General features: G+C 40.9%; 1 protein-coding gene across 1 annotated transcript in view; it reads left to right on the forward strand.

Annotated features, from left to right (window-relative positions):
* LOC109935475 (protein BCAP-like) overlaps window positions 1–13701 on the forward strand; it is a 193305-nt gene that overhangs the window by 23914 nt on the left and 155690 nt on the right. The gene's annotated exons all lie outside the window — the stretch shown is intronic.

Raw genomic sequence — 13701 nt, forward strand, 5'->3', positions numbered from 1 at the left:
TTAAAATTAGTTAGATGGTTGAGAGTCCAGTCGGTGAGATGTTGAGGAAGTGTTTAAGGGAAGAAAAGAGAAGAGGAGCACAAAGGGGTTCTGAGTGGCTAATCCAGAAAGCAAGGTGAAGTGTCACTGATGACACAGTTATCTGTGTCTAGGCACAGTTGAATCAAATAATGAGGCGCTAAAATGTCAGGGGCCGCAACCAAATCACCAACGGATGATATGAGGCTGCAAAGTCCTCCTGCTTTGCAAACAAAAGGATGGAAGGTGAGGTACTGGTGGAATTCAGGGTGCTTGGATGTATTCAGAGAGAACACAGTGTTAGCACTGCTGCCTTACAGCGCCAGGGACCTGGGTTCGATTCCACCCTCAGACGACTGCCTGTGTAGAGTTTGCACATTCTCCCTGTGTCTGCGTGGGTTTCCTCCGGGTGCTCCGGTTTCCTCCCACAGTCCAAAGATGTGTAGCTTAGGTGGATTGGCCATTGGAAATTGCCTGTAGTGTTCAGGGATGTGTAGATTAGGTGGGTTATAAGGGGTGGGTCTGGGTGGGATGCTCTGAGGGGTGGTGTGGGTTTGTTGGGCCAAAGGGCCTGTTTCCACACTGTAGGGATTCTATGATCTAGGCACACAAGGTGCCAATATAGAGCTGTGCAATTGAGATTAATGCAGAATAAAGGTGGAGCTATGGTGGATGAGTTAGGAATTTGGGTTTGAAAGGAGTCCTTTGGAATAATTATGTTAGTATTATCGATGGGGAGAGATGTGGGATAATTTCTCCCCCTTCTCCTCTCTTAGCTGATTACAAGTTTAGGGAAATAGCATTTCATCGACGTACGTGGAACAGGCTTCATTGTTTGATTAAATCAAAAGAAGACTATTTATTACTCACATCATCTGAAATGTAATCACGACACCTCCAACCTTACACATGTTTGCACAAAATATAAACACATGGGAAAAGATAATTTCTAAAGCTGTAACATACACCTAAGGTACTGTACAGGCCAAAGAAAGAAGTCTTCTTGGCTCTGGGATTTCCTTTCTGCTGCCGTGACACTTTCTGCTTTTTAATACCCTATACGTCAACCAATCATAGGCTGTTCTCAGGCAGAATTACCTAAAATCAAAAGCCTTTCAGTGCCACACAGTCTCGAATTCTCCAACTCACAGCTTCAAAATTAACATTGTATTGTGCAACTCAAAAAATATGCAGCACTTAATATTTAAGTTGCAAAATGTCCTTGGTATTTCAGTTATAGCAGTGTTTTTAAAACTCATTTGTGGAATATGGGCATCGCTGACTGGCCAGCATTTCTTGCCCATCCCTAATTGCCTCTTGAGAAGGTGTTGGTGAGCTGCCTTCTTGAACTGCTGCAGTCCACTGCTGTGGGTTGACCCACAATGCCACTAGGGAGGAAATTCCAGGATTTTGACCCAGCGACAGTGAAGGAAAGGCGACATATTAATTTACCTTTAAGACCACACAACACAGAAGCAGAACTAGGCCATTCAACCCATTGAGTCTGCTCCAACATTCAATATGAACTTGGCCCGATCTGATAATCCTCAACTCCACTTTTCTGTCTTTTCCCCATAACCCTCAATTTCATTACAGATTAAAAATATGCCTATCTCAGACTTGGATATCCTAAATGACCCCAGCCTCAACATCCCTCTGTGATAGAGAATTCCACAGATTCACTACCCTCTGAGAAGAAATTCCTCCTTATCGCCATCTAAAATGTGTGACCCTTTATTCTGAGAGTATGCCCTTTGGTCCTAGACTCTCTCAAAAGGAGAAAGAACCTTTATGCATCTATCCTATAAGTCTCCTGGGAAGCATATATGTTTCAACAAGGTCACCTCTCATTCTTCTGTATTCGTACAGGTGTAGGAAGCATACAAGCCCAAACTACTCAACCTCTTCTCATAAAATAATCCCTCCAAATGAGGATCAACCTAGGATCCTTCTCTGAACTCCCTCTAATGCCAGTATATCTTTCTTCAGATAAGGGGCCCAAAACTGTTCACACTATTCCTGCTGCGGTCTGACCAGTGTCTTGCATAGTTTTAGTGAAACCTTCCTACTTTTATACTCAGGAACAAAACAGAAGTCGGGTTGTGGGTGTTGTGGTTGGTTGGCTCGCTAAGCTGGTTCATTGTTCCGCAGACGTTTCCTTATCCTGATGGGTAACATCATCAGTGCAGCCTCCAATGAAGCGCCGTTGTGTTTCCCCCACTTGTCAATTAAACTCTGGGGTCTGTTCAAGGTGCTTACTTCATTTCCAATTTTTCTTTGCAGTGGTGTGTATACAGGGTCTAATTCTATGTGTTTATTGATGGCTTTCTTGGTGGAGAACCAGGCTTCTAGAAATTCCCGTGCTTGTCTCCGTTTGGTTTTTCCTAGGATCCTGACGTTGTGCCAATCGAACTGGTTGGTCTCCTTGTCTGTACGTATGGAGATGAGTGGGTATTGGTCGCACGTTTTTGTTGCTAGTTGGTGTTCATGTATTCTCATAGCCAGTTTCCTTCCTGTCTGTCCAATGTAATGTTTATCACAGTCCATCTGTCCAATGTAATGTTTATTGCAGTCCTTGCATGGAATCTTGTATATCATGTTGGTTCTGTCCACGGTGGGTAAGGGATCTTTGGTTCGAGTTAGCAGTTGGCGTAGGGTTGACGTAGGTTTGTGTGCCACTCTGATGCCCAGTGGTCGCAGGAGTCTTGTGGTCAGTTCAGATATGTTCTTGATGTACGGTAACGTGACAAGTGTGTAACGGGGTGTACTGTATCTTCCTGTTGTTTGTGTGACAGGCATCTTCGGACCCAGCTGTTTGGGTATCCGTTGCCTCTAAATACTCAGTGAAGGTATTCTTCTTCATTTTGGCGTAGTTCTGGGTTGCTGCAGTGTGTTGTAGCTTGTTTGAACTGTGTTTTCACATAACTCCGTTTGTGGGCACTGGGGTGGTTAATGTTGAAATTTAGGACTTGATCCATGTGTGTGGCCTTTCTGTATACTTTGGTCAGAAATTCCCCGTTGGCCCTGCGTTCTACCGTCAGGGAAGGCTGTTAGAAGACCTTTGTGATTTGAACTTTGTTGGCCTGTAACATCCCCACTAGGTGCCGGAACATATTGCCTGAAGTTTACTTTTCTGTGAAGGACCTTTTTGGAGATCCTCATCCTGAAGTAGATGGTGCTCCTCTTAATCTATTCTTATCAGTGTTAGGTGATAGCTCTGCTGCATCTAACATTTTGTTTCACAGCCCAACCTCATTACAATCAGCTGAACAAATTGCTACCAATGTTCTTGCCATCATCACTAGTAAATATCAACTTCCTTTCATCCAGTTAAATACCCCCCCCCCACTTTGTGGTAACTCTTGAGCTTTGGTGTAATTTAACTGACAGCCACACACATCCCTTTTAAACATACAGAGCCTGTGTTTCCAATGGGCCATAGATATTACTGTCAGAGTTGGTCACCCATGTTACTTCTCTTGTTTAGAAGTACCTGTAGAAATTATTTTGAAGTATGATGGGTTAAAACTACATCATTATATGTAGAGTTAACATCTCACATGGTTACAGGTTTCTTAAATTAAAGCTTTCAAGCAAAATTGCACGAAGAAAGCTTCTCACAGACTCAGCCAGGCCCACAGTCCATCCCAGACCTAGAATTGTATAATACAGGAGGAGAATGTTCTCAAACTTGCAGCCTGTATCAGGCTGTATTCTGTATTATACAAGACACATTGCAGCATCCTGTGCCAAAGCTTCTGCAACAGCACCTTCCAAGCTCAAGACCTGTACCATCTAGAAGGACAAGGTGCACGGGAACACCACCAGTCCTCCATCTCAGACTTGGAACTGTGCAGCAACTTCACTGCGGCTGGGTCAAGAACCACGAACTCCCTCCTTTACAGCACTGCGGTTGTACCCTCACCACACAGACTGCAGCAGTTCAAGAAGGTGACTCACTCCCAAAGACAATTAGGGATCAGCAATAAATGCTAGCCTTGTTAGCAACACTTATGTCATGGGAATGAATAGAAAAAGTCACTGTCCGATTTTTATTCACCTGTTGTTTATTCTTGCCTTGTTCCCAAGATCAGCAAAAGATATTTTCATAGTAAAACTGGGTACACATAGCTAATGAGGCTATTTCTATCAAATCATGATTGAAAAGGATTAGAGCTGAAAAACCACAGGACGATTTAAACTGAACATAGTGAAACCTTAGTCATCATTCGTTTTGTTACTTAACTAATTCTAATAAACTAATTTACTTGGTTTTTCTATCAATCAATTGCCATTTATCTTTTTCAAACTAGTAAAAGAGACATTTGATGGGTGATCTGTAAGGAAGTCTTTAAAATGTTCTGTAAGGTAGACGTTCCATTCTTGACAAGAGTTGAAAACTAAAGTCCAAAAATAAAAGGCAGTCTAACTCCAAATCCAAATCCAAAAAGGAACCTGATTAGGGTGTGGAACTTGCTAGCACATGAAGTTATTGAGAGTAATAGCACAGATACAGACAAATCAAAGATTAACTTAATACTATTGTTTTGTCACATTAACAGTTAGGTGCATATTGATGTTAACCACACAATGAGGCACACACCAATCATATTTCACAGAGGTTCATAGATACCACATTAGTCAGGTGTCCTTCAAGTGTGCTCTTGGTAAAGTATCCACCTCAAAAATTTGGATTCGGTGTGGACGATTAAGGATGGAGATGAGGAGACATTTCTTCACCCAAAGAGTGGTGAGCCTGTGGAATTCATTTACCACAGGAATTAGCTGATGCCAAAACATTGAATGTATTCAAGAGGCGACTAGATATAGCACTTGGGGTAAATGGGGTCAAAGGTTATGGGGAGAACGCAGGATTAGGCTATTGAGTTGGACGATCAGCCATGATCATGAAGAATGGTGCAGCTCGAAGGGCTGAATAGCCTCCTCCTGCTCCTATCTTCTAGGTTTCTGTGTTTCTTTTTTACCCAGCACACGAGCAATTTTCAAATGACATAGCTTCAGAATTAAGTTCCATCGAAATATCCCAAACTCTTGTTTTGAAATATTTCCTTCAAAAATGAATAGTCTATGAATACTTTCCTCCACAACATTGGTGATGTATGATTCAAAATGTCATCAAGACGTCGAGACTTTCTCCACTGTAGAATTTTCTCGCTGACGTGCAGTCAGTTTCTTTGTGAGGTAACTGACAGGCTGTTCAATTCCCACCTTGCCCCCTTTGCATTAAAACAGTTCCCTCCCACAATTCTGGCTTCAATAACCACTTTCATAATTATGTGTGCCTTAAACTGCTGTGGTTGGCAGCAGTGCTTTCACGTTCTCAAAAACCCTCTGTTACTCTAGCATCATTCAGATTTTCTACCTTTCTTCAACAAATTTGGAACTTCAGTGCAGAAATTCAGAACACACTTGTGGTAGACTCCGCTCATGTCAACATAGCACACAATTTGAGGTTTTGTCCTAGGCACAGAAAAATCCAAAATAGCTCATACTTCCACCTCTGTAGGTGCTAATTGGACTTAATCCATTGTGTAGTCCAAATAAGTCACCTTTGCTTTGGCAAAATTCAGTCTTAAGCAGGTTTATTACCAAATTGGAATTTTATGGGCAACCAACCAATTAGGTCAAGGGGTATAAGTGTTCTTCCCAAGTTGGGCTAAAAACAATCAAATCATTGGTGTAAACAACACAGTTACATAGTCTTCAATGCCTTTCATGATTAATGTACTGCTGGTGCATTTTTCATTCCAAGCATATTGATAAAGTCTACCCACTTTTTCTTTGGTTCCATCAATGAACAGAATTTGTCAATACCCTTTTAGCAAATAGGATTTTTTTGTGTCAAATCGTGCATGTCCAAATTACTCAATGCAGTCCTTCAATCTTGGAATAATGAGTCGGTTTTTGTTACCGCATTAATTGAGATATTCAATATAGAATCTTTGTGATACATTTGGCTTTGGCATCATTACAATGGGTAAACACAAAAACTATAACTCAGTTCGATCAGGAAATACGGTCTATCATGAACTTAATCCCATCACTCACCTGCGTTAATCACTCTAGATTGAGCCTGTAGTTGTGCTATTTTCTAAGTAATACATTCCCCACATTAACATTATGAAGACCAAAGCCATTTTCCTGACCTATTCCCACAATTTGGTTTATAATTCTGAGAGTCACCTTGATAGATTTCTGGATGATAAAGGATGATGCTGTTTAAGCAACTCCACGTTTTCCAACCTGATTGTTGGACGATAATATTTACAGTTTCTGATTCATTTTCTAAATGTTCTAATATCTTTACTTCACTCTCTACTTACACGTGGGCAGGACTGTGACTGATGTCCTAGTAGCAAGTATTTGTCAGTGAGGTTGGGGCAAATTTAAACTGGAATGGTAATTTGGTGGAACCGAAGCACTGTGACTTGGGAAAGAGAAAGAAGGATTGCAATGAAAGAAAGAAAACAGAAAAAAGCAAAATTGGTAGGCTGTTTTGTTTAATTGTATCAGTTCTGAATCCATTCATTACACTTTAATTAAAGAAGATAGGCTAAATATGTCAGCCTTATTCTCTTTAACCTCATCAGTTTTACCTCACCTTTTGAAAATTGTATCCAATAACAATTTTAGGGGAACAGGAGTAAAAACCTCTGCTCTGTCATTTAATTTGATTATGGCTGATCAACTATTTCAAAGCCCTTGACCCTGCTCTTCAGAGGATGGGCTGAATAGCCTGCTTCCACACCGTAGGGATTCTATAATTCTGTACCTGCTCAGAATAAATAGTAAGCACACAGTAACTGCTGTAAGGAAACAAATAACTAGATTAAGATAACATCATGGTTAGCCTAACAAAAACATATTTGTTCTTTGAAACAAGTTACATCTGGATCATCAATATTAATCGCTGACAATGCAGATATATAATTTAGGCGCTGTGTTTTTATTGCAACAGAATTTAATATTGCTAAAGGACACACCCTAAGATTAGGTACAAAGTTGTATTTAAGAATGTGCTGGATTTGTCTGGAAACTATTTAAATAAATCTGGAGTCAGCATTTTCACTTTAGAGGTGGATAACAGAAACCAGATTGTTCCCAAGTCCCCACAGGGAAACAGTCACTGATTTATTTGGACTGGAGACAGGTGCCCTCTGAAATTTTGGACCACGGGTGCATTCTTGAGCATTTCTCTGTGAGAAAGCAGTAAAGAGAGAGCGCAGGAGAGAGAGAGAGAACTTCAGAAATTTAAGGAAAGAAAACAGAAAAAACAGCCAGATCAGACGCAGGGAGTGGGAAGAGGATTCTTTCGATAGCCCACTCTTTGTCTACATCCATGTTGAGAAAGGCACACAGCGTCCGTAGGTCTGTGTGGAGGTTTTGACCACTAGACATCATTCACAACATGAATAAGAACATAAGAACATAAGAACTAGGAGCAGGAGTAGGCCATCCGGCCCCTCGAGCCTGCCCTGCCATTTAATAAGATCATGGCTGATCTTTTTGAGACTCAGCTCCACTTACCCACCCCCCCACCATAACCCTTAATTTCTTTACTGTTCAAAAATGTATCTAGCCTTGCCTTAAAAACATTCAGCGAGGTAGCTTCAACCACTTCACTGGACAGGGAATTCCACAGATTCACAACCCTTTGGGTGAAGAAGTTTCTCCTGACGTCAGTCCTACATTTGCTTCCCTTTATTTTGAGGCGATGCCCTCTACTCCTAGTTTCACCTGCCAGTGAAAACAACCTCCCTGCCTCCACCTTATCTATTCCCTTCATAATCTTATATGTTTCTATAAGATCTTCCCTCATTCTTCTGAATTCCAATGAGTATAATCCCAGTCTACTCAGTCTCTCCTCATAATCCAACCCTCTCAACTCTGGAATCAACCAAGTGAATCTCCTCTGCACCCCCTCCAGTGCTAGTATATCCCTTCCCAAGGAAGGAGACCAAAACTGCACACAGTACTCCAGGTGTGGCCTCACCAGGACCCGAGACAGCTGCAGCATAGCCTCCCTGTTTTTAAACTCTATCCCTCTAGCAATGGCAGACAAAATTCCATTTGCCTTTTTAATCACCTGCTGCACCTGCAATCCTACTTTTAGCGATTCATGCACAAGGACACCCAAGTCCCTCTGCACAGCAATGTGCTGCAATTTTTTACCATTTAAAACATAGTCCATTTTGCTGTTATTCCTACCATGTGGAATAGTAGAAACAATAATAGAACGAATGAATGTTCTATCCCTGCTCCAGTAAAGATGGCTAATTAAGCTGAGGTGACTGTTCTGATGACTTCTATAATATTTCATTATTTACAGCTATGGGTGTCATGTGTTGTGCCAGTATCTCAATTATACTTGCCATTTTAGCTCTTCTGGACAATGTACCTGCCAATTCAATCAACATGGGTCTTAACATTTCCCTTAAGGACTGTTAGGGACAACTCTGCCACCTGCAGGAAATGCCTTGCCATGTCCAGTGCAATGTCTTAAGTGCAGAGCAGAACCTGGTGTTCACCTTCACCTGTGTTATATTAATACCACGTCTAAATCCTCACCGATCTGTTTCAAATCCAATCATAGACCCATGAGCCTCCAAACTTAGTCACAAGTCATTGGCTAGCACTTTGGAAGTAGAACCCTACTATACCCAGAGATATTGCAAAAGTTAGTGTGCAATAGGTCCCAATTTACCTGATTTACAGATCCAGGTTGACAGAAGGCATGTGTTATGTTTCTGTACTGAACAAAAATTACTATTTACTACAAGTAAGTAAACTGTGGCTACAGTTAAACCGTTATAAACGGGCTGCATATAATATTTCCACGCACACACACACACACACACACACACATGCACTCGAACACACACATACATACACACACAAACACACACATACACACACCCACAATCACACATGTGCACATACACATGTGCACGCGGGCATGCACCCACACACATACGCAAGCAGACATGCGCATACACATATACACACACAGGTACACACATACACACGCACATGTGCACACACATACACATAAACACACATAGAAACATACATGCGCACACACGCACGCACACACATACATAGATGCGCATGCGCACACACACGTGCACACATACACATACACACACGCACAAACACACATTATCTCACACACACAAACACACGCACGCACACAAACATACACACAAACACACACACACAAGCACACACACACATATACACACACGCGCAAACACATACACACAAACACAAACACATACACACACAGAAACACACACACATACACTCACACTCACAAACGGGAAATGCAGAATGATAGGGTAGGGGGATTGATTCTGGGTGGGATGCTTTTCAGAGGATTAGTGTGGATTCAGTGGGCCTTATAGTTTCATTCCACCCTGTAGGGATTCTTTCATTCTTTATCTGCTCAGCGTAAAAACTAAACAAGACAATTTCTGTAAGAAAAGGAATACCAAGATCAAGATAACATCTTGGTTAGCCTATGCCAAACATTTTTTCTTTAAAACATGTTCCCACAGGATAACTAATATTAATCATTGATGTTGCAGATATATAAATCTTTATGCAATATATCTTTATTGCAACAAAATTTAAAATTGCTAAGGTACACATCATAAGATTCGGTACAAGGTTGTGCATAAGAATGTGATAGATTTGTCTGGAAATTATTTAAATAAATCAGGAGTCAACAATCTCACTTTAGGGGTGGTCAACAGAAACCAGATTGTTCCTAAGTCCCCACAGGGAAACAATCACTGATTTATTTGGACTGGAGACAGGTGCCCTCTGAAATTTTAGACCACGGGTGCATTCTTGAGCACAGAGTTGGAATCAAAAGCATTTCTCTGTGAGAAAGCAGTAAAGAGGGAGCGCAGGAGAAAGAGAGAGAGAACATCAGAAGTTTAAGCAAAGAAAACACAAAAAGCAACCAGATCAGAGGCAGGGAGTGGGAAGAGGATTCTTTCGATAGCCCGCTCTTTGGCTACATCCAAGTCCAGAAAGGCACACAGCGTCTGTAGGTCTGTGTGGAGGTATTGACCACTAGACATCATTCTCCATATGAATGTTCTATCCCTGCTCCAGTAAAGATCACTGCTTAAGCTGAGGTGACCGTTCTGATGACTTCTACAATATTTCTACAATTATTTACAGCTATGGGTATCATGTGGTGTGCTAATATCTCAATTATATTTACTTTTTTAGCTCTTCTGGACAATGTTACCTGCAGTTTACCTACCAATTCAATCAACATGGGTTTTAACATTTTCCTGCCACCTGCAGGAAATGCCTTGCCATGTCCAGTGCAATGTCCAAAGTGCAGAGCATTACCTGGTGTTCACCTTCACCTGTGTTATTAAGTACCACATCTAAATCCTCTTCGATCTGTTTCAAATCCAATCCCAGACCCATGAGCCTCAAAGCTTTGTCATAAGTCATTGGCTAGCTATTTGGAAATAGAATCCTACTCTTCCCAGAGATATTACAAAAGTTAGAGAATGCAAAATGTCCCAATTTAACTGATTTACAGATCCAGGTTGACAGAAAGTATGCACCAGGTTTCTGTACTGAACAAAACTTACTATTTACTATGAGTAATTACACTGTAGCTACAGTTAAACAAACAGTTATAATCTGTCTGCATATAAATACCTACATACACGCACCCGCACCATAGAAAGCATGAGGACAGTGGGAAAAACTGGGAAGACAGTTCAGCCATCTTTGTTCACAATCTCTGAGCTGATAGTTGCTGAAATTTTTTTCCTGGCTTTTCTGTTCTAACTGCTTCCACTGTTTGAACAAGGCTCGGAGTACTTTGTTCACTTGTGAAATATTTCTCATTTATCAATCCTCCTTAACGTAGCGACAGATGTGTTGATCATATGGTTACATGATCAATACTGACTCCAAATAATACCTCCCATTTTCCCAAGAGGCAGCTGGGGGCAATGAAGCCTCAATATGAACTGGACACAAGAAACATCACCAAGAAGGAAGGAATATTGTTAAAAATAACCAGTCAATCCAATCAGTGAAACAGGACTGAATTTGTCCTTAACAGCAAAGATGTGTCTCCATAGAAACTCAAACACAACTCTGGAAGGAACCTAGAAACTTTCAAGCTTCATTTTTAATTTTAAAGAATGTAAGAGAAAACTACCAGATATTTTGCCTGTCAATGTCACATGTTTGGTTGCCAGGTAACTGACTAGGTTGGGTCTGAGAACAAGATACAAAGAACGGTTTTGATCTGCACCAGCACAGGAGCTCTCTCATCTCTGCAGTCAAATCTAGCTTTAAACCTGAAAGAAAACAGTTACTTTGTCCTTCAACAGTTGCAGTAAGCTGTGACTTTAAATTGATAAATCAAAGGCACGATTATGTTACCCAATCATATCATTAAATGTTCACATCTCCTAACTGTACGCTCATTTGAGATTACAGAAAAGTCTATAGTGTATACATAAACCACAAGCTCCCTCACCCCCACCCCCATGAACTGAATTTATATCATTAGATTATACAGCAAGTTTACCTAAAGAATCAGGAGTAATGTTATCGGGTAGCTTGGTTTCTGCAGCCTACTTTCGGATTTGTCCTGGCATTGCATTTATACTTGTTTGTAAGCTGTCAACATCCATGATGTACATGAAACAAAGTAAATAAGGGAATCGTATATTGTAATAATATTTAATATAGGAAACATGCCCAGTTACTTCACTTTAAATAGTATGCATCAGTCACATTTTCCTATGAGCAAAAATATTCCACAAAGTACAAATCTACCATCTCACTTCAATTGTGTTTTATCTGTTTTCCAGAACTGGATGCTGCAACACTTTCTCCTCAACTGAAATAATTTTCCCTTGATATTTTATCTGATCTTCCACTAACTCTGTAAGGTTAAGTGTTACTGTATGCAAAAGCATTACAAATAATTGAAGACGTCTTTAACATCTCATGTTATTTTTAACTGTTGCCAAGGTTTCTTTGCTCCAGTTTAGTTTTCTTCATGCCCTTAGCAGTTTATTCTAATGACATAACAAGGCGTAGAACTGGATGAACACAGCAGGCCAAGCAGCATCATAGGAGCAGGAAGGCTGACGTTTACCTTATTTTTCTGAAGAAGGGTCTAGGCCCGAAACGTCAGCCTTCCTGCTCCTCTGATGCTGCTTGGCCTGCTGTGTTCATCTAGTTCTACGCCTTGTTGTCTCAGATTCTCCAGCATCTGCAGTTCCTACTATCTCTATTCTAATTACATTGCAGCTAGTGACTTCAGTGTGGTCAATTATATATTTGCTAGGGAAAGTAGCTGCTAAAAGGAATGTCATTGATGTTTAGAGCATTGCATGCCTATGGCCATAATATTCCCCATCTGACAGCTTATTGACTTGTTCTTTATTTCAAACTAATTATCTGATACTTCTTACCGGACACTAACAATGATTGCGCATCAGACCAGCATGTGAAGATACTTTTCTCTGCTTTAATGCCTTATTTTCTATCATCCATCATTATTTTGAAGTGATCTTTCATAGCAAAACAAACAGTTCTTACATTTCCCTTCTACAACCTCAGCACTTTCCAAACTGCCTTAAGTGCTTTTGAGCAGTTGTTGCACAGCACGAACTGTAGCGTCAACCTTGCACACAGTAGAAGGAAGCAATATATTAGGCAGGTGTGAAGAGGCTACTATACTTTTTGCCAACTTGAGCATGTGTGGCATTGTTTTGAAGAACAGCACAGAAGTTGACCCCACCATACTGTTCTGTATCTGTAAAATCTTCCTTACTGTCCTGTTTTGACAGCATCACCTTGATAAATTATTGTGATCTCTCTACCTTAATTAGCTTGTACAGTTTTGAATTTGGCATGCAATTCCAGTCATTTAGTTTGTCTCCAGCACCACTTTGTTTTTAATTTCTTGTAATTATCTCTCTGCCTCACTTAATCCGATTATAGGTCATCCCTTCACTGGTTATTCAGCTGTTGACACTTTACTCACCGTTTAACACTCTTGGTCACCTGCAGAGATTTATCATCTGACACCCTACTCACACCAGTTGTATGATCTTTTGATCTCTCTGCCCTTGATCTCTCTGCCAATAAACTCTGGGTCTGTGTTCTTTTCTGAAGAAGGGTCCAGGCCTGAAACTTCAGCTTTCCTGCTCCTCTGATGCTGCTTGGCCTGATGTGTTCATCCAGCTCTACACCTTGTTATCTCTGGGTCTGTGTGCCCTGCTCTGTCACTCCACCTGATGAAGGGGTTGCTCTCCAAAATCTTGTGTGATTTCAAATAAACCTTGTTGACTATAACCTAATGTCGTGTAACTTCTGACTGTGTTGGTGTTAGTTTGCAAATTGGTTAGCATTGAGGGCACACACTACCTCTGGGATCAAAGGTCAGTGTTTGAGTTGCCTTGGAGGTGTGACTTTACACATTCATTTGAAACCTTTCCATACAAATAGACTGCCATTTTTCCTGCATTACACCAATAAACGCACTTCAAAGCGGCTGTGAAGCACATTAACTTCTGAAGTGATGCTGGTTCGCACATGATAGAACATAGAACATAGAACATTACAGCGCAGAACAGGACCTTCGGCCCTCGATGTTGCGCC

This window comes from Rhincodon typus, chromosome 10, assembly GCF_021869965.1.
Source record: "Rhincodon typus isolate 14 chromosome 10, sRhiTyp1.1, whole genome shotgun sequence".
Classification (NCBI taxonomy): Eukaryota; Metazoa; Chordata; class Chondrichthyes; order Orectolobiformes; family Rhincodontidae; genus Rhincodon; species Rhincodon typus.